This window comes from Grus americana, chromosome 14 (assembly GCF_028858705.1).
Source record: "Grus americana isolate bGruAme1 chromosome 14, bGruAme1.mat, whole genome shotgun sequence".
In the NCBI taxonomy this organism is placed as follows: Eukaryota; Metazoa; Chordata; class Aves; order Gruiformes; family Gruidae; genus Grus; species Grus americana.
Genome location: NC_072865.1, coordinates 17,095,057 through 17,115,981, shown reverse-complemented (window position 1 = coordinate 17,115,981; position 20,925 = coordinate 17,095,057). Strand labels below are relative to the sequence as shown.

Genomic DNA, 20,925 nt, shown 5'->3' with positions numbered 1-20,925 from the left:
GTCTTATTTGTCTTCTGTTAGTGTTGGTTATAATCGGTTGCCTGATTCAGTCTCATAACTCCATGCAAATTGTTCCCATCAAATTATATTTTTAAACTATGACAATACTAAATCTAGTTAATTGTTTATGGAATGTTCTATAGCATAGTTATAGAGACAATTTTGATAAATCAGGTAGCTATAACTAAAGCATACAGATATATTACTGCATTACTATATTTCAGAAATCATTAGTGTTGCTTTGAAAAGTGCTAGTCTCAGTTAAAGACGTCAGCAAATTTAAGGGGAAAACAAAGAAAAATCTATTTTAAAATCTTGGTTTAATTTAAAAGTTAATGCTGAAAAGTGTACAATTGAAATTTTATTTTCCTTATATTACACCCACTGATGACTGTCAGGAGAGCAATAGGCTAGACATGGGATTAAAATCGTGTTAGTTAAGTAATTTACCAACTACTATACTGCAGTTCTACTCTTTCTTTAGACTGCTGGCTTGGGCTATAGACTTGAGAATTCTTACACCTTTAAGACACTTTGCTAAACAAATATTAATTTAATATTAGAAGTTACAGAGTGGAAACTATAGCCTATACAGTACTTACAGTATTTCAAGGACTGAATTTAATATAAAATGCAATCTTTCATAGAAACACATAAATTGAATTCTTAAAGAAATACTTTCCTACTAAATCTTTTGATATAGACAGGTATTTTCATCAAAAGTACTCTGAATAGATAATGTGTCAAGGTGTGAATGTGTCTTGAAACAATGCTTTAATTTGCCATGGGAAGTTGTTATGCTGACTATGAATTACATGACTTCCTCATCCAAAATAAATCCAAAATGAAATCTAGACAAGTCAATAAGGAAATAAAGCCTTGGTTTAATTCCATTGTATTCCAACACTATGGAAAGACACAACTTGGAATTTGAATTGCTAGAAAAAAAAATTAGACTGAATATGTTGACAGTGAAATACAATTATTCCTGGTCTAGTGGAGAGTGTCCCTGCCCATGGCAGGGGGGTTGGAACTAGATCATCTTCAAGGTCACTTTGAACCCAAACCCTTCTATGATTCTATGATTTTTCTGTAGATGCTCAGATATATCGACTTTCTGAGCTGCCAGCAAGATCCTGTTTGCATATCAACCATCCTTTCCTAGATCCTGATCTTGAATGTTCCTCTGGTATTATGGATCAGAAGCTCATGATTAGGAAGCCTTGTCCATGTCTGAATGATTTTTAACCAGGACAATATATGTTGCCATTTCCATGGTGTGGTCCCCTCAAGATCCCTGGAGAAACACATTTGGTCCAGTTTGTCTTTGATATGTCTACTAGTGCCTGAAGTACTTGCTTTATGATGGGTGGGTCAGACTTTACAAGGGCTCATGTCAACCATGTTATTCCTGTATGTTCAGTTGGTGAATGCACATTCACAACTTGCATAAGGTTTCCACAACATACGTTTGTCTTCTCAACTTGTTCAGTAACAAGAGAAAACTGCAGTCTTGATATTGGAGAAATTTTCAAATCTAGCCTGTGTGTCTCTGACTTAAGAATCACATATGGGAAAGGGGAAATCTTTTGTTCTTGATAAGCTACGTTTGTTTTAAGTATTTTTCAGGTGGGATTTTTTTGGTCATTCACTAGAAAAGTTAAAATCATTAATAAAGTCAGAAAACTCCCTTGCCTTGGGATTCTTGGGGTTTTTTTCTCTAAACAAATGAAAGGAAACACTCAAGCCAGGTGGAACTGAGCTTCCAAGCATACTTCCACACTGTTATTAGTATGTTTAAATGACTTGGCAATTTTGATAAATAGTTATTCCATAAAAAAGAGGCCCCTCAAATGCTTTATTGATTAATGGTTAACCAGGGCTGTGCCATCTGTCACAAAGAAATTTTAAAGAGAAATCGAGCAGATCTTATGTCTCTGTCCATTAGGAACCAATATCAATTGGTTCAGGAAGAGTATCCGGGGTCATTAGCTGCTGTTATGGCTGAAGCACTAATGTGTGCCTCATGCATCAGAGTTAATGATGCCTACAGTTTTGTGTATGCATCCAAAGTGTCTTCTAAAGTAGGACTTCCTTTTTTCTGCTGTGAAACTGTCTGTTAAAAGGAGAAACTTTGTGGGCTATTTAACTTTCTTATGTATTTAGGAACTAAAGAATGACCTTCATCTTTCTCATTTAAAAAAAAAAAAATCTCAAAACCACCTCATCGCATGAAGCTCAACAGAAGAACTGGAAATTTCTCTGAGTTGGTATTTTTATTGTGCTGTTAGAGATTTTTTTGATGACTAGAGTATATATTTTAGTCAATATTCTATGAATACTCAAAGTAGAAAGCCCTGAAGTATGTTTTATTTGTCAGATATGGCCAACCAAAGCAAGGGTTAAACAGAGTCCTTGAGAAATGTCAGGTTACGTAAAACCACATGCCAAGTGTTTCTAAAGTGAAAAGCATGTGAGAAAACAGGCCATAAATCACTATGTCTCTAGAAGATGAAGTCTCCAGCATTTATTATTTATGCACCATTTTGATTTGCCAGTAAGGAAGCTCCTTGTCAGGATAAATACTGTAATTATAGTGATAACATACTTGGAGCTGCAGCATCCACAGCTAAGAGAACAAGCATCCTGTTAACATGCTTCCAGATATGAAGGTGAGCATTCGTCTCATAGTATTTTCTTTCTTACGGGAAGCTATACATAAACCATTGAAGAAAAAAACTAAAGAGAAAGGAGAGAGGAGTTGTTAAAGTGCCTCAAGAAAAGATGCATATGGTTTTTTTCATTGTGTATTCCTTAATAGCAAGGAAGAGCAGAGAGATTTATTTTTATTTAAAGAGCTTTTGAAAAAAGTTTTTAAATTTCTTTTCTAAAGACATCATTTCATATGAATCTATATAAAAACCATATATATTGTATGTGTATATACGTATGCATTTGGATCTATATATCTTTATAGCTCTGGCTAGAGCCAACCAACTGGAGGCAGGCATAATGTGAACCTTCCCACTACACCTCTGTCTAGACCCACACGTGCTTGCCCAGGCCTCCAAATCCTTTGAGAAGAGGTGGCCAGATGGAGCAAAGTGACTCCATATAGATACATCTCAATATGTAAAAAAGACAGGTGTGATACATATTTAAAAGGTTTCTGAGTGATCTCAGAATGTTTTAAAGGTTTTCATGAGATCACCTGTTTGATTTTAATTTGTTGCAGATACCGGCATTTTCATTGCAATCTGCTGACGCTGCAGATGAGCTCATTGTGCTGGATAGTTCTGGTTTAGCCCTCTCTTCTGCTCTGTCTTTCTGGCATTGAAAATAAATTTGCTATGCAGGTTCATAATAGTCACTGAAGAAGAGACCATTATTTTGTGACATAAAAGTGCGTGTATCTACAAAGCGTGTTCAGCAGTCGGGGAAATAGTGGCTGTGTTCTCAGCATGTCTGGACCTTCTATAGAAGGTGACATATGGGGAGCTGAAATTGTATGACACATTTTTTAAATTAGAGTGACTATTCCAAGATACATTGACTGTGTGATTTATTTTTTTTCTGGTTTTGACTTTCATTTTGTTTACACGTTTTTAATAATCAAGTGAGCTTTTATTTAGAATGATACAGGATGATACTTCGTACAAGAGCGGTTTATACACTCTAAACAAATGCAGTTAAATTTCAAGTAAAACTACCAGATTTATTTTTTTTCTTTGTTAAAGAAAGGCTTGAAATATCAGTGTGGAAAGTTGTGGCTTTCTGCCTTTTTTTATAACAGTGTTTATTCCTTCCTTCTAATCTGTAAGATGTTGATAAGTTCTCTGGGGACAGCACACTGAACCAATACTCTGACAGCTTGGGTTTTAGCCCTAGTCTATTCTTTTCTGGTTTTCTCCTGAATAAGTCACTTTGTGTTCATCTCATGTATAAAGTGGGAATAACAATACTGCTACTTCCATTGAAGTAAAATAGAAATTTGTTCATGAAAATCAATAAGTAAAATCTATGTGCTAGTGAACTAAGGTGCATTTCCTGACAACAAATAAGTTGTCTTGAGAATTTTCTTCTCAACTTGGATAAGATGCCTGTGGAAGTATCACATATCTTCTTGTCGTAGTAGTAAAAAATGCTGTCTGAACTGAAGGTATTTTGTAAATTTCAGAGACAAAAAAAAAAAAAAAGGCTTTAAAAGTTTTCTGAGAGATGTGTGATTTCTCTCAGCAGGCAAAGAGAGAATTTTATTCTCCGACCACATTCATGGAAGCTGTTTTCATACATCATTTTTGCCAGCAAACACTTTTCCCTTCCATATTGCCTAATTCTGCATCTCAGAGACATGGATGAATTTCTTTGAATAAGCTTTTCCAAAACACGATGTAGCAAACCCTTGGTACAGAAAGTTTGGTGTTAGGGATTCGTTCTCTGCCATTTCAAATATGTCTCTATCTCCATCTAGTATGGCTCCCTACTGACAGCACAATTCCCGTGAACTCTGTCAAAGATGAATGTGAAAGGATACAAACTGCAGCAAGTATGAGTAGCAGAAGACACGATGAATAGCTCCTGAGGGTGTACAACACACAGGAAGACAAAGGAGATAGCACTTCAGCTCCCAGGGAAGAGGCATTATTTCTCAGCATGATTAAGTGCTTCCATGGAGCTGTAGCAGCTACAATAGCACTTACATCTGGTAACTTAGCTTTTATAGAATTCTTTTGCCAGATTTTTCAGTATTTCAATGAACATATGTATGTTTATATTGGAGAAAGGAGTTTGCTTTAATGTCATCCCTTCTGAGACACACTTGGTAATAAACAACTTCAGATCACGCCTTACATTTTTGCATCAGGAGTGAACTCAAAATGTTATCCTGAATTTCAGACTAATGCTACTTATCAGTTGAGGATACACCTGGGGTTTTGAAAAAATGTATATCCCAATATAGGATTAGTGTGTGAAATTCAGGTGCCCTGATTTGGTTATTTTCTTTATTTTAGGTCCTAATGTCTTTTGATTTTTGTCACTGAAGTGATCAGAGGTGAATGAAGCTTTATGCGTCTTGGTTAGGGAATTCAAGGAATTGGTGCCATATGTTTCCCATTGCAGGAACCATTATGATGTCATTGTCGAACATGCTCAATATGCCTTGCAGACTTGGCATGCTCTTTGGAGTGCATGATTGGTTGGGACTGTGTCAGTACAATATTCATATACCTCTGGGTGCACAAATATTCAAATATTAAGACATTGAAAACATTTAATCCATAAAATGAAAGATTTCCCCCTCAAAAAAAAAAAACCAAAACCAAAACCCAAAAAACCCAACCAAAAAAGAACTCTTATATTCCCAATGAAAATGTATACAGTATCTCATTTAACAGCTTGACCTCCTTTTGCCATGGGGACTGTTGTAAGAAACTTCCTATTCAGTGGACCGATAATTCTTACCTATCTATCCTTAGGTACTCACAGAAAAAACATATTTTTGGTCCCAGTTGCTATAAACAAAGTCCTCCTGTCAGCATATGGATAACAGCTGTCATTACCACTAGCCAGTTATATTGTCTGCTGTCCCACTCCTTTATCTGTCCAACTCCAGACACTAATTCAGAAAATAAGAATAAATAATCAAGGCATGTGGAACTGAGGCCAAGCTTTTTTTATTTACAACACCTGTTGCCTTTTATAGAGTTGTCACAGTTAGTGTAAGCCGCAGTGGCTTTCTAGATTTCATGATAACTGGACTTTCCAAAAAATGTCTTTGCTCATTTTTTGGGTAACTCTTTATTTTTGTTAAAAGTAAAACAAAAAATACCACCATGCATCTACTACAAAGCAACAGGGGACGAAAAGTTTTAAGAGGTCAGAACTGTGCACATTTTTACATCACCAGTTGAATGATTGCATTCAGCTGTAGCACTGTAGTTCCTCCATCTCTGGAGACGCCTGTGCCAAGGCAGGGGACATTAAACCACCTCAGAGAGAGAACTGTCCCAAGGGTGGTGGTCCTCTGTATTCTTTTCCTCTATCACTAGTTTGCATACTCACTGTAATTCTCTTTAAATACACCTGGATTTTCTTTTCTAAATTTTCTAAATGTAGTGTGTTTTGGGGGGGGGGGGGGGGGGCGGGGAATAGAGAAAAGCCTGTTTTCCTATTTCCTCAATTGTTTCAAAAATTTCACTTGATTTGTCTCTTAATTTCTGCCTCATGAAACCATGTCAATTCAAGCTGAGATTTTTTTGATGTTTCAAACTAAGCAGAGCTTGCGCCTTCAGTATTTGAATGCAAGATCAGGTGAGCCTGGGCTGGATGCTGGCAACAGGGCTGGTGGCTCAGTCACTGGTGTTTTGAGATTGTGCTGACCCAGAGCCGCTCAGCACAGCCATGTACAACTGTGCTTTCTTACGTGTGATCTTGGAAATAAATCCCTTCAGTATGGCTTAAAAAAAATTCCTAAGTTTGTTATTTTTAGATTAACTGGTAGAGCTGGAAGAAGTAGATAGGCTTTGGAGAACGCAGACCGTTCTTCAGGTCAGACAAGTTATCTTGTTTTCCTGACTATGCTAATTTGTTTAATGATTAATATTTTTATCTGTCAAGAAACCTTGTCTTACCTTTATCCTTAAACTGTCACAAAAAGCCATGTTTATTTTAGGTTAGAATTGACATCATTTTTGTGTGTTGAAATTTAGAAAGCTAGAAAAGACAAAAATATCTAACAATCTTAATTAGAACTATAGAATAATTTAAGCTGGAAGGGACATCTGGAGGTCCAATGACCCTCTAACGCACAGTCAATTATAACAATTTAAATAAAATTAATACTATCTCCCTTCTGTCAAGGGAAAGCCATAAACTTGAACCCTGAAAAATGGAACATGTTTCTTGCAAACGTATGTATCTTACTCTTAGCATCCAGTTCCAGCTTCTGGCCTACAAAGTGTCCCCTGTATGGTATGGCTGGCTTTGCTACCTGTATCAACCGAGGCAGAAAATGATGTACTTGAGTTCCCAGTATTGGTGATTTTATATGCTATTGAAAAACTATTAATTACTTTCTTGAAAACTGATTGGTCTCTAGGTTTACAGGTACATAAGTACAGGATAGAAAGGAGAAATGGAAATACATCCTCTTGATCAACTATATGCATATTTTTATCTTAATTTGAAATAATGACTTTCTTCCAGAGCTGCCAATGATTTCTCATTTCTGTGTGTAAACAAAACTTATTACAGAGTTAGAAAAGAGAAAATACATTTTGGATAAAAAGGCAGTTACAAAAACCTTAAATTATTTTTCTTTGTTCTACATAGAACACCTTTTCTGCACTGAAAATTTTTGGAGGCTATTTGAAATAGCTAATCATGCAGGGCTTCCACTTGCTTGGGTTTTTTCTTAATCATTTTAGCAAGGGTGCCAGGTATTATGTATAGCATGTATATAATACCTATCTATAAACGTACGTATTACACTCAAAACCAAAACCGATACAACAAACCTTTGAATGTTCAATTTCCTGCTGAAATGCCTCAGTTGAAAATGATCACAGCCAGAGTTAAAGTGACTTCACTGCAGCACAAGACTGATAGCCTGAGCTTGCACCTATTTCAGTGCTGCTAGGTGGGAGGTATGCAGGTCCAGAGAAGAAAATAGGGAGCTGAAGATGTTGTAGGAGTCTACAAACATTTGTTGATTGTCCTGGCCGTGTCCCCTCCGAGCTTCACCAAGGACAGTTGATCCAGAAAAGATAGCTGAGAGGCTTGTTCCAGTGCAAAACTTTCATAGGTACACAGTTGCCATTTTCTTAAAACATACTTTTTTTTTTTAAACCTTGGCACTGGAAAGTGAAGTAAACACTATGCTTTTTACACCTTCTTTTTCAATATATTGTGCCAAAAAGAATGTTTCTTCATAGGTAGCTGAGAGCCATAATAGTTTGTGGAGGGAAAAGAAAATGCTCGGAGCTGGGTTCTCACCAAATAGGCGTAATTGTTGTATATAAAGAAGAAAAAAGCATCATTCTTTGAAATCTGTTATGTTTTGGCAGCACATGTCCAACTTTAGAAACCATACATACTACCGGAGACAATGTCATTCTCATAATTTCCTTTTCTTAAAATGTCAAAATGAAATAAAAACCACCTGCCTGTTCTGACACGTCTTTTCAAAGACCATGAGTGCCTCTAAGTGGCAGGAGTAAATAGAGTGTCAGAGTTAAAACTTTATGTAATGCACTCCAAATGGGATTAAATGTCAACAAGTCTGTGCTGAAAAGATCTCTCCATTTGTAATTTCCTGCATTGGAATTACCACACTTTGGAGGAAAAAAAAAACCCCAAAATGCAGTTATTGACTGTGACGTGAACACAAGGAGATGCTGCAGCTTCCCCAGGTGGAGTCATCTTCTATCCACCTTTCAAGACTTCCTCAAACATAGCCAGTTTTTCGCAAATCTGTGTAAGGAACCACACCTGTGTTTTTCATTACCCCTAGAAACATTTATATTATTTGACCTTTAAACACTGTGATAGAGTAGAGCAAAATGTATTAACAAAACTATTAACTTTTCAGTTGTTAAATTTTTTTCTTAATTTATGGCCCCACTCGATGTTCAGTAAATTTTCTGTAATGGGCAGCTCATGGGGGAGGTTGGCATTGAAGTCCTTGCAAAACTCTGAGCTTGGTAACTGTTACCTTAGCAGGGTCCATCTTTGTATGAGAATGTCTTTGGAACAGGGTCCTTTTCCTTGGTACTTATTGCACAGTGGAGTTCTTCCCCTTTACTGAGACACCAAACCTCCACTGTGATATAAATACTTAGTTTTCATAGAATCATAGAATGGTTTGAGTTGGAAGGGACCTTAAAGCCCATCTAGCTCCAACTCCCCCACCATGGGCAGGGGCACCTTCCACTAGCCCAGGTTGCTCAAAGCCCCATCCAACCTGGCCTTGAACACTTCCAGGGATGGGGCATCCAGAACTTCTCTGGGCAACCTGTTCAGTGTCTCACCACCCTCATAGTGAAGAATTTCTTCCACATTGCTGGCTTATGATGAAATTTTCATCAACCCACACCCTTAAGTCCTTCTCCTCAGGTTCTCAGTCTGTTCTCTGTCCAGCCTGTAGTTGTGCTTGGGATTGCCCCGACCCATGTGCAGGACCTTGCACTTGGCCTTGTTGAACTTCATGAGGTTCTCACAGGCTTACCTCTCAAGCCTGTCAAGGTCCCTCTGGATAGCATCCCTTCCCTCCAGTGTGTCGACCGTGCCACACAGCATGGTGTTATCAGCAAACTTGCAGAGGGTGCGCTCGATCCCACTGTCCGTGTCACCGACAAAGATGTTAAACAGCTCTGGTCTGAATACCGACCCCTGAGGAATGTCACTTGTCACTGGTCTCCACTGGTTTTGTGATGGGATTATTGATTTCATGTGCTGATGCTATGATTTCATCCATTAGCCACCAAATCCAACCTTCTCTAACAGCTGCGAGACCACCCCAACAAGACTTCTCTTTAGACAGTACCACAACCATCCCAGAAGAAAGTGTCCCATTTTCTAAGTCTCGCTAGAGAGCATTAGCAGTTTTTTGTTCATACATAGTAGCTTTAACTAGATATCTTTTTTCTTAACTGAATAAATATCTATTAGATGCCTACAAGGACACTAGTAAAATAAAATTTTCCAAATTTAGATTTGTTGCCTTTGTGATAGGAACATTCCCCATGCTCTGCCCCGACAATTTCTCTGGCAGTTATATAATTTTCATTTTGCTCTATAAGATTTCATTTCATGTATTAATGCTAGTGTGAAACAAGTTTTTTCTGATTAACTGAGAAAGTTTAAACTATTTTTTTTTGTTTGCCAGTAAGGAAGATATATTCTATTATCATGACAAATTTGACTCCTCCAACCCTAAAAAATCCAGCACTTTGTTTTTCATTAATAGTAGGAGTGGCAGATTCCCTCAGGTTTTAAAACTGTACTTAAAATAAAAGTTTATTTTGCATGTTCTCAATTAGTGTGAAAATGTGCAAATGTCACAGATTGTTAATTGCTTGCAACTAGAAACATGGAAGAAGGAAAGGAGGCCCTGTAGTTTTTCTTTGATGTGGACGTGCTTCAGAGGACAGCAGCTTCCCCATAACTCAGTGCTGAATGAAGGAGGGGGGTGTCTCCCAGGTGATAAATTTGTACTCCGCAGCCTGAAATTTATTTTAAGCCGTGGAAGCTGAGATATTGGCCATAGGATCAGTTTAGGAAAACGCTGCCAGCAAAAGTTAGCTGGGCCTGGTACTACCAGCATGATATAATTAAATATGTTGTTTGGCTAGCAGATCAGAGTGGGAGCTGGAATTAGGGTTATGAGAGTGGAGCTAGCACAGCCAAACAGTCAGGCTGTCAAATCAGCCCTTCTATTTGCATTCTTCCTTACTTTTAAAAAAAAAAAAAAAGGGAAAAAGATTTGTTCATGTTGTTGTTACCTCTTGAAAGAAGGTCTTAGAAAGTATGACACTTAGAAGAGAAGGTAGGAGGGCAAGACGGGGTGGAATGGCAAGGCAAGATTGATCCTTGAGAGGCTCAGGGAGTGGGGGGAAACACATTACAAATGGTAATAAGGCAAGTTAAGAAAAATGATACCAGATGTGGCTGTAATGCCAACAATCAGCAAAAAATGTAAACATACATAAAGCTGTAGTAATAAAGCTGTTACAGCTGTAATGTTCAGGATGGAAAGAAAAATGAGGTCTCTCTTTTTAACTTCATCTATATCAGGCTCTGGCCTCTACTTATATTTATTTTTCCCCTTGTCCATTTCATCCTTTTAGAATAGCGATCCATCTTCACTAAAATTTCTTAGAGACCATTTCCAACATTTTGTATAAAAGTAAAATACGATACTGCCAACATAATTCACAATAAATGATTGTATTTATATCGAGGAACACTTTTAAAGTCTTCAGCATATTTCACAACCAATTAAATTTCTAAGTGCATGGAAGCATTTGAAAATTCATCCCATTCAATTAACCTGTAAGGCTTAAGACTAGACCTGTCTTTCTCTGCACCCCTGCAAACACACATGCATGCGTGTGCCGCCTCTCTTTCTCTACTGTGTAACAGCTTCTTGACCTGCAGTGCCCAGCGATGCTGGCAAAGTGGATAGATGTGATAGATGTAGGCCACCCACGAGGCCGTAAGTCAACCATGACTCTTGCTCCAGTGGATTTGTGGCTCCCATGGACTACCTGACCAAGACTTTAAATCGCTTGTCTTCTCTCCCAGATATGCAGTACTCTGCCCTGACAACACTGTAAAACCTGTTGACAACAGGGTGACTGTTTTAAGGACAAACCTTATTTTCTCATCAACTGTAGGAACAGGGGAGTCCTTATACTTTTTAAAATTTATTTATTTTTCATATGCAACTCTACCTTACAAATGTAATTTTTCAAAAGACTATTGAATTTGTGTATTCAGTATGGAGTGATCCATGCCTGCAGAAAGCTTTGTTTTTCACTAGTTATGAATTTAGTGATTCAGTATTTGATCATTAGGGTTTGTTTTCTATTGATCTCGTGAGTCTTCCTAGCTTTAATAATGTAATAGCGTTTGGATCATTTATTATTAATGATGAAAATTTTGGGGACTTTCGATTTTTCCATGACCAATAGCTTTTTGGGACTCCCTAATAATTAAAACAAATCAGGCTAGTGAGTCCAAATACATCCTGACTGTGAAAGATTAAAAATTCATCTGGCTGTTGTAAGAGCTGTAAATTTTGCATGTAACTGTGCAAAAAAATACTTCTTTTTTATGGTTTGGGAGGGTTGGTTCACTGAGTTTGCACCACACTTCTCTTACTTTATGGGCTTTTGTATATATGATTAAAGGGAAATATTTTTAATAAGCTAGTTTGTAAAGGTATACTCTGAATTTACAGGGAGTGGATACGTTGTAATAGTGCATGGAATTTCCAGTTCTGATTATTATACGGTGTTGTTCAGTCCTTTCCTTATTTAGTAAGGAAGCTTATAAGGTTGTTATCTGACAGATGTTGTTGCACTCACCTTCAGCATTTCATTCACATGTATTCTCTCCATCCTTATCATGGCATAAATACTTCCTATCTTTTGTTTTGATTTGTTGGCAGTATCCTTTATTTGCATTCAAGTGGGAAATATCCTAAGGTACAGGCAAAAATATCATGATGGTTTCCATCAGGAAGGATTCAGCTTTGCGTTTGGCTAGATTAGCTGAGATGACTGTGTACCGTTAGCATGACTGCAGCAGGATTTCATTCTTGCAGTACATGAGAAGTGTTGCTGTCAAGAAGAGATGTAGAGAGCAGCAAGATTATGTCTGCTTACTCGTCTGTGCGCGTATGCTAGGTGTTGCTTTTGCCTGTGATGGTTTGATTTGCTGTTACGACTAACCACGTGGTCACTGTTTCGGAGATGTACTCTTCTCCTAAGATGAAATGAGATCTGAAATTTGTGACTTCTACGGGTATATCGGTACACTGTTAAAGTAGATTTCCTTATTCTATCTCCTCCACACTGATTACATGAAGTGCGTTCAGTAATTCAAATTTTTGAGTCATGCTTCAGAAACAGTCAATTTTCCTATTAGTGATTTAAGATTCCTTACTATTACTGCTTCATGCAAAATAAGATCACCAGTTCTGTCTGGGAAGCTTTTCAACTACCTGCATTGGTTTCTGCTTCCTAACTTTAAGTATATAGAAGAGGCAGTCTTAAAACAGGAAAAGGATTTTCAGGAGGAAGAAAGGCTTTTGCACATTGCTGCTACAGCAATAAGAAGCAGAACCTGCCAGATACTTCCTACTGTATGTAAGCGTCGATCGTTCAGTAGCTTCCTCCTCACACTTCTCTTGCTCATATTCGACCCTATGCCATGGTGTATCCTTTCCCAAACCCCGTGTGCCCTACACATCTGCGATCAGGCTCGCCTCTCCTCTGTGTCCAGCTCATGGCTGCGAAGGGGAGAGGCTGCAGCACTGTCAGGTAGCTGTGGTTGTTGCTCTTGGAGGGGTGTTCTGCTCAAATCCCTTCTTATGTCATGTCATGTCATGTCATGTCATGCAACTTGAGCAGTGCCATGAACCTGCCCTGAAGTGTTGATCTCATGAGTTCGTCTAGAAAGAGTATATGGAATACTGTATTTCTAAAGAGAAGAAATAACAGAATAGTCATATAAGGGAGAGGAAATAGGTGTTGGAGGGAAAAAAACTGTTACAGGATTGTAACGAGCCACTTCTCTGAAGTGCTTGTACAAAAACATTCTCCAGAAGAGTGTGAGTCAAAAAAAGTAATGGCTCCTGACAGCCATTTGGTATTCACTTGAGAACAGGGAAAAAAAAAATCAAATGCTTTATGCAAAAGCCCTGAAACAACATAGTTTTGAGCTATGGACAGCAAATGAAGTCAGAGAGAAGGAAACTGCTGTTGTCAAGTAAACTTACTATTGAGCAATTGTCTATGATTTTTGTTAATCAGATTTATAGTAACTCAGGATAAACATTTGAGATGACAATGTGTTATCAGAGGTATCTCTGCAATTCATTGGAATGCTGACATAGTTGTTCAAGATCTACAGTTTATTTTTTGAGAATTAGACCTTATCATTAGGGCCACCCACAGAGTGATGCAATGCCAGTGACTAACTGGAACTGCTCATTCTCTTTTTTTATTTCTAATGTGTGCAAGGCCACAGAACCTGCCGCTGCCCCACCCTGGTGCCCAGCCTGCACCATCCAAAGCAGCACCATGGAGGGAATCTCACCGTGGCTGAGATTCCCACCTCCAAGTCTGCTGAAGCCACTTCGCTTCCTCTGTCACAGTGGAGAAAAGTCAAGGGATAATTCAGTGCAGGCAGGAACCCTCTCCAGCCCTTTGCCCTGAAGATAAGGGCGAATAAATAAATAGTGACACTGTGGTCAGGGAGACAGGTTGTTCAGAAGGGAGGCAAGAAGTCAAGTGTGGGAGTTGAGAGGCTGGTGCAGATTGGGAGGAGGGAAGAAGAAAGTGTGGGATGTCATTTATTCCTTTGTTGAGTGCACCATTAAGTTTGCTTTTTCACTCTGTAGTTCATACAAACCACAGAGTTTTTCATGGGGAGTTTTAAATCCCAAAACAACTTTAAAAATCTCATTCTTTCTTTTAAAAATCTTATTCTTTTAGTCCAAAATGATGCTATAATTCCTCTCATGGCACCTTATTTCCTTTTAAGACAATATAAATGTTTTCATGAAAAGAATCTTACACCTGTTATAAGCAAAGTTTAAAATTTGCATTACCAACCATAAGCATACAAATATCTGTCTGCTTTTCTGACTTTGGGCATGAAACCATGCTGGGTGACCTCACTGGCTCCTCATAAGCCAATGCTGCTCCGCAGTTGAACACAAGATGCTCAGATCTGCTGGCAACGAATAGATAGCCAGAGCTTAAAATTTAAGAAGTTCCTTACTTTTCAAAAATGAGTTAGAACTCACCAAGAAGTGAACGCCTGGTGTGTAGGGTGGGTGGTTGGTTACGGATGATCTGGTCAGCTGCTCCGGATACCTGAGGGAAGGGAGCAAGCTCTGCTCATCCCACCTCTCTCTCCCCAAGGTGTCACTGTTGGTCCACACGAGTGAGTATCAGACACCTCTCATCTGGCTTTATCGCCCTGGTGTACCTCTGCCTGTGGCAAAGAGGCAGGTGTTGGTAGAGATCTGAGACAGGGCACTTCATCTGGTAACGTTGTGGTGAGTATTAGGTGATAGCCACGGAGATATCGCAGGGTATTTTATTATACGTTTGAAATGACACTCTTCTCCTCAATAGAAGTGTTGTTTTCCATTCTTAAATACTCCCACTGTCCATGTGTCCCAGAACTGAACTTCTGACAGAACTGGTAGGTCTGAGGTGGGACCTCATGTACGTGGCTGTGCCCAGGCCGCCTTTACTCCCCTGTACTGATCTCCTCAGAAGGCCAAGTGTAGCGTGGCAGTACCACACAGGGCAGCGTGCTTCCCTCTCTCAGCAGAGGCCGGGTGGCGCAGAGCGGGGCCCGAGGCTTTGCAGCCGCTGTCCTGGCAGCTGTGTCCCTGTGGGGGCAGCTGCTCCCCACAGCAGAGCTGCCTCTCCCCGGGATGCCTTCCCGCCAACCCGTTCTCTCAGGTGCCGGGCCCTGGCAGGGTGCTGGCCCCCGGCCCACCTGGCATGGCAGCCAGGGCGTTCCCCTCCTCTTTGCTGAGGGCACACAGCTGACAGCAAAGGGACAAAAAGGAGGGAAGGTGAACTTGGGCAGTCCCAGGGCTGCTGAGGAACCAAAGCTGAAGAGATTGTAGAAAACGTGTGGGAAAGACAAGTCTGTTGGGATATTGTGCAGTATCCTAAAGCTGGTAAGGTAAGCTACTTGGCTTGTGGTTGACAAAAATATAATGCAAATTAAATTTGTCCTAAATACGGTTTTAGTTTTTGTGAGGCCACCAGTGGCGTTACGCTGGTCACCCTCAGGAGCGCAGGCAGGGAGCGGCCAAGGGCTGCCATGGCCCATCAGTGCTGGTGGGCGTCCCCCACTTTAAACAGTGTCTGCTGCCGTAATGAAATAATTACAGAATCTCAGGCTGTTATCCAATTACTCTGACATTCGCCATTCTTTGCCGTTAACTGGATTAAGTTCATTGTAAAAAGATTAGCTGTGGAATAGAGCTGAGCATAAGGGAGCGAGGCGCCTGCGCTGCACAGGCCCAGTGCTGGGGATGCACAGCCCCTGTGGGCCGGGGTGGTGGGGTGGCTGCCTGTAGTACTCTGCACTGGCCCAGTGGTGAAGTAACTAATTGCGTGGGATAACGCAAAGTATTAAAAACCTTCAACAGTGTGGTGGAAGTCTTGTGCATCCTTGAGAAAGGTTTTTCTAATAAATAATTCAGGGTAGTGGAAAAGAAGTGTTTCTCTGACCATTTTGTCTTTATAATTGCTGCCTATCACCATATATGTTGCCACAGTAGTTAATGTCCATTTTCTAGAGTAACGAAACGTCCTAAATCTTTCTGTATTTGAAACGTTGGAGTTCATTTTACATGTAATAGTTGGTGCAATGCTATGCCTTCTCTCTGAAAGATCTGTTTTTAAAAATATTAGACATTAGGAATCATTTCAGTTATTTACATCGCAGCAGGTTTGATACTTCCATAACACACAGTTTTTTCACTTGCATTTTTTTCCCCTTTGTTTCTCTCTTCTTGTTTTCCAATTTGGATCAGCATAAACATTATGAGCAATGGTGGTTATTCACCAGTCAGACTCTGCAGATTTCCATTTCCAGTTTTACACTTCACTCACATTAACCACACTGTCACTAAATACATTTTTGCTTTGATTATTATGATCTTCCATGCATGATGGGCCTTGGTGTGTTTTCTCTGCACAAAATCCAACATTTCAGAGGCTGCCGAAGAACCACTTTCTCTATTGAAGTACAGGAACTGCAACAGCAACAATAAAAAAAGAAAAAAAAAAAGGAAATGGGCTTGTCAGAGTTGAGAAACGAAAACAGTGTATTGAAATTGTTTTGAAACTATTTAATTCTGCTTGTCTCTTTCCTGCCAAATCGTACTCTCATTGAAGTCAATGGGATCTTTGCCACAGAATTAAATAAGGATGTAATGGAACATTGCTAACGTCACTGCCCTGGTGGCTTTTCCCCTCCCCTTCCTAAAATGGTTTTCTTCCCTTCTTTAATTTTTATTTTTTTCTTTCAACGAAAGCCGGCATAATAATTATCTGGAGCCATATTTAGTGAGTGTAATTATAGTATCTTTTTTCATATATATTTACTCTAAAATGTTAAATCTGGTTTATTTTAGTTCTGGATAAGATTTACTATTCTGTAGGCAATACTAAAGGATTTTAAAATTACATTCATTGTTTCAGCATCTTATAAAAAAGGTTAACAGCTACACACAAGATTTTTGTGCACATATCAGAGCCAGGGTTGCCAGCCCGCAACCTTCCTTCCCAGACTTCTGCTGTAACTGGTTTTCATTCAAAACAATGTTACTTGAATGTGAAGTCTGGCTGGGGACAAAATGGAATTGTCTTAGAGATCTCCTTGGTGGTAGTGTTTGGATTTGATTATTCACTAGCAACAATGGCTTGTAAGCTTTCTTTTCTAGGAAATTTAGACATTTTCAAACTTTTAATTATGTATAATTTCTGGGGCAATTTCTAAGTAGGTTTTAAAAGTGCTTCAGCACTTGCTTTGTTGTTTAATTTAAGTTTGCAAAAACGAAACTATTCCTGTTGTATCTGTTTAGGGTTTGGGTTTTTTTTTAAATCAGAAGCTTATCCTATTAGGAAGATTTCAGATCTATTACATTTCAGTTATCCAATTTCTACTACGGAGACAGGTTTCAAGCTTAACTAAGCATAACCTTTTAGTCTTCCTAAATGGGGCTATAGTTCAGTAGTTCAAATTTTGGAATTTATAAAATTTACTGTGCAGCTCTTGCTTATGCTTTAGTATTCATTTCCTGATCAAAGCCAATCAGCACTGAATTTATGCATATTTTGTCTTTTACTAGGTGAATTGCTAAAGTACTGAAACTGTATTTCCTTTTAACTTCTGTAATAGAATAGGCGTAGGAAATAAGACATGCAGAAAGCTTTCTGTTGAAGTTTTCCCAGATTCAGCATCTAATGTTCCTTTAAAGTATACAGCTTAAGCTGCTACATTATTCCACTTCATGGAAGATAACTCTAAAATATAGCACATTTTGACAAATTCCTCCTCACAGTGCCAACCAATGGTCAATAACTGTAGCCTTTCCAAGCAGGTTACACTTGACCCTTTTGTAACTTTTTTCCTACCTTTCTCCGTACCTTTTCTCTGCCATCATCTCATCATTTTACGGATCCTGTCTTCCCCATTTCCTAATTATGTCCGTAGAACTCGATCATTATATGAGTAATTGGAGTTCTGATACAGGCTTACAGCATGCATTACAATGTAATATGAAATGTAGACACTTCTGCTCTAAGTGGAAGTGACAGATCAGAGCTTACAAATTGCATTCATTCACTTAAGAACCGCCTGGGACCTCTAAATTGATCACATGTGTTGTATGGATTATGTAATATTAATTAGGGTGGTATCCAATAGTGCAGCTGTGGTCCTTTTGATGGTTCTATTAAATCTCTGTTTTCAGGGGGTTGTAATTCAGTTCTGCAAGTCTTTTATTTCAAGGGAGGAAAACTTGAAGCTTAATTCTTTCTTCACTGAAATTAAGAAGGGTTAGCATAGGTATATGTAAATTTAAGAGTGAATCAAAGAAAAACAGTATTCGGGAGGTCTCAGAATTCCAGGTACTTTTGCACCTATCCTCAACTTTTATATCTTTACAATGAACATTTTTCATCTTAAAAACTGAATATTTTCTGGTTTAATTAAAAATAATAATGTACTTTATTGCCCTGCTACTATAGCATTAATTTTTTACATAAGCTGATAATACTTTTGTGTTTCTTGAAGTATGTTGACAATCGTTACTCTGTATTTATGGCATATGTGTATAACATACAGTATTTGTGATTGACATATGTGATCATTATCAGAGAAGGATTAAGCTAAGGTATAGGTGATGGTACATTGTTTGTCCAAGGCAACATAAAAAAAAAAAAGTTAAATCTTTAAGAGTAAGGTCACATCTTCCTGATTCCTATGCTCAGTCTTCTTAACTTCAACTTGTCAGCAATATTTACTTGATGTTAAAATATTTTTATGAGGATTTGAACATGCTGCAATTATTTTGTGCAATGTTTTTAGTTGCTCCTGGGTTGGATGCTTAGACAGTGTCATCTTACAACATGATTAATTTGCACTGTTTTCCCCAGACACTATGTGCAAACCTTATTAAGGCATGCATAAATGCTTTTTGTATATTAGAAGTTTCATATTTTAGTACATAGTGATAAAAATCTGTCGTTATGGAGCTATTTGGGATTCCTTGTATTTTTTTTCTTAAAACATACATTAATATTCATGTTGAAATTACCTGCTACAAGTAGCATGTCTCCTTTTGTATCCTATCTTAAAGGAACAGTGGCTCACATTCTTTTTCCTGTCCTTTTGCATTTTTATTCAATGCCATGTTTTCTCTGAAGTTTACAGCAACTTTTTATAAAGCAGTTCTTTTCCTTCTAGTTATGTTCAGTATCTTTCAACCCTGAAGAGGAGCACTGCAGAGTCGAAGCCCATGTGCACATGACATTTCTCCCATGTGCAGTACCAGTTATTTCCTCAAAGCAACGATGCTTTTTAAGTTTGCAAAAGCATTGTAAAGCAAGGTTCAAAACTCTCTGTATCAACCTTACTCTAATGGCATGAAAATAAGACGTTTTTTCTTTTTTTTCCTGTTTGCATGCCACTTTAGTTTTCAGTATATAGAATAACAGTTTTGGTATGTACAATATCATGACATATGGTATTTAATTTTTTCTTTTAAAAATACACAATGAAAAATTGGATTAATCTACTAGAGTGGGAGAAAGGTAGAAGTTTTCCACTGAGATCACTTAATTTTCATCATGTTCAGAGATATTTGGTCACAGAATATCAGACGTTACATAATGTTATCGGTGGTTAATAACCAGATTTCTTGTTAGCTGTAAAATAAAAAATGCACATGAATGCATATGCCTTTTTGTTGTGAGAATTGGATTTAGCCATTGAGGGGCATATTTATATTGTCAATCTTTGTAGTTGATATGGAAAACTAGTTTTGTTTTAATCTTTTACTGAATGCAAAAGATTATCCTTGTGTTAAAAGCAGCTCCTTCATTCTGAAGTGCGCATTGTGTCATCTGTTGAATTAAATTTTAGCTGTATCACAAAAAGTAATTGCAAGTAGAGTTCTTACCATGCTTCAGTCTTCATATTTTTCCTCATTTATTTTGGCTTAGTTATATTTTACGTATGAACGGATACCACCTTTGGCTTTTAGAAAATAACGTCTTAAAAAAACCACCTCCTTTGAAAATGCTTCTTAAGAAAAATCTAAAATTCTACAGTAGTATTGTTGCCAATAGGAAAATACCACTTCTGCATGCAAACACAAAGTATTACCTTACACTTATTCAAGACAGCAGTGTTTTCAGGGGTGTTTTTGTTTGAGGATGTACTTAATGGACTTTACTCAATGGAGTCACTACGGCTCGCTGCTTACCCAGCCAGCTGAAAGTCTGAATTCTATTTGTTATGTCCTGAATATAAAATATGATTATATTTTTTTATATAATCCTCTCTTCTGAAGAACAGATAGTAGCTTTTATTATTCTTATTATAAAATGCTGTCTTGGATAACCATATTTGGATGTCTTAAGACTATGGATTACAAAGCATTCAGAGCAGGATCTTTTCACCTTAATAGTAGCACATGCATTTGCGCTTGTTTAAAAACCAGGCTGTTGTCAGGAGGCAGCTACAGGATGAGTGTCCCTCCTGCTCCTGGGCTAGGTATTTGACCTCAAGTCATATAATTTTCTGGCTGTTTTGTGCCGTGTCATCTTAATGCTATCTCTCGAGTCTGTGCTATAGGGTAGTCAAGGGGAACGTAGCAGCTGCACCGCTGGGTGAGCGGGAGTCGGGTAGAGATTTAAGCCTGGAGGGAAACTTGCTCTGCTTCTCCCTGGCTCTTCCCAGGCCAACAGGACTCTGCAAGGAAAGAGGTGGTTGTCCGTAGTAGATTCGAGTGCAGAATGCCAGCTTTTATATATCAGTTAATTTCCTGTCTACTTTCCATCTCCATGAGGAGGGTAGACTTTCCATCTCCATGAGGAATTTTCATTTCTATGAGAAACCAGACTTTTCTGGTAAAGGTATTAGATGGACAAACTG

At 38.3% G+C, this 20,925-nt stretch overlaps 1 protein-coding gene across 4 annotated transcripts in view; it reads left to right on the top strand.

The window, feature by feature from the left end:
* The window catches only part of SLIT3 (slit guidance ligand 3), a 528,889-nt gene that overhangs the window by 211,659 nt on the left and 296,305 nt on the right, over positions 1–20,925 (top strand). The window contains exon 1 of one of the 4 annotated variants that reach the window (XM_054841903.1): positions 16,815–16,829. The exons of the other annotated variants lie outside the window; for them this stretch is intronic. The gene's annotated coding sequence lies outside the window, so the exon portion shown is untranslated. Of the gene's footprint in view, positions 1–16,814; positions 16,830–20,925 lie in introns of those variants that run through there. 4 annotated transcript variants of the gene reach the window in all.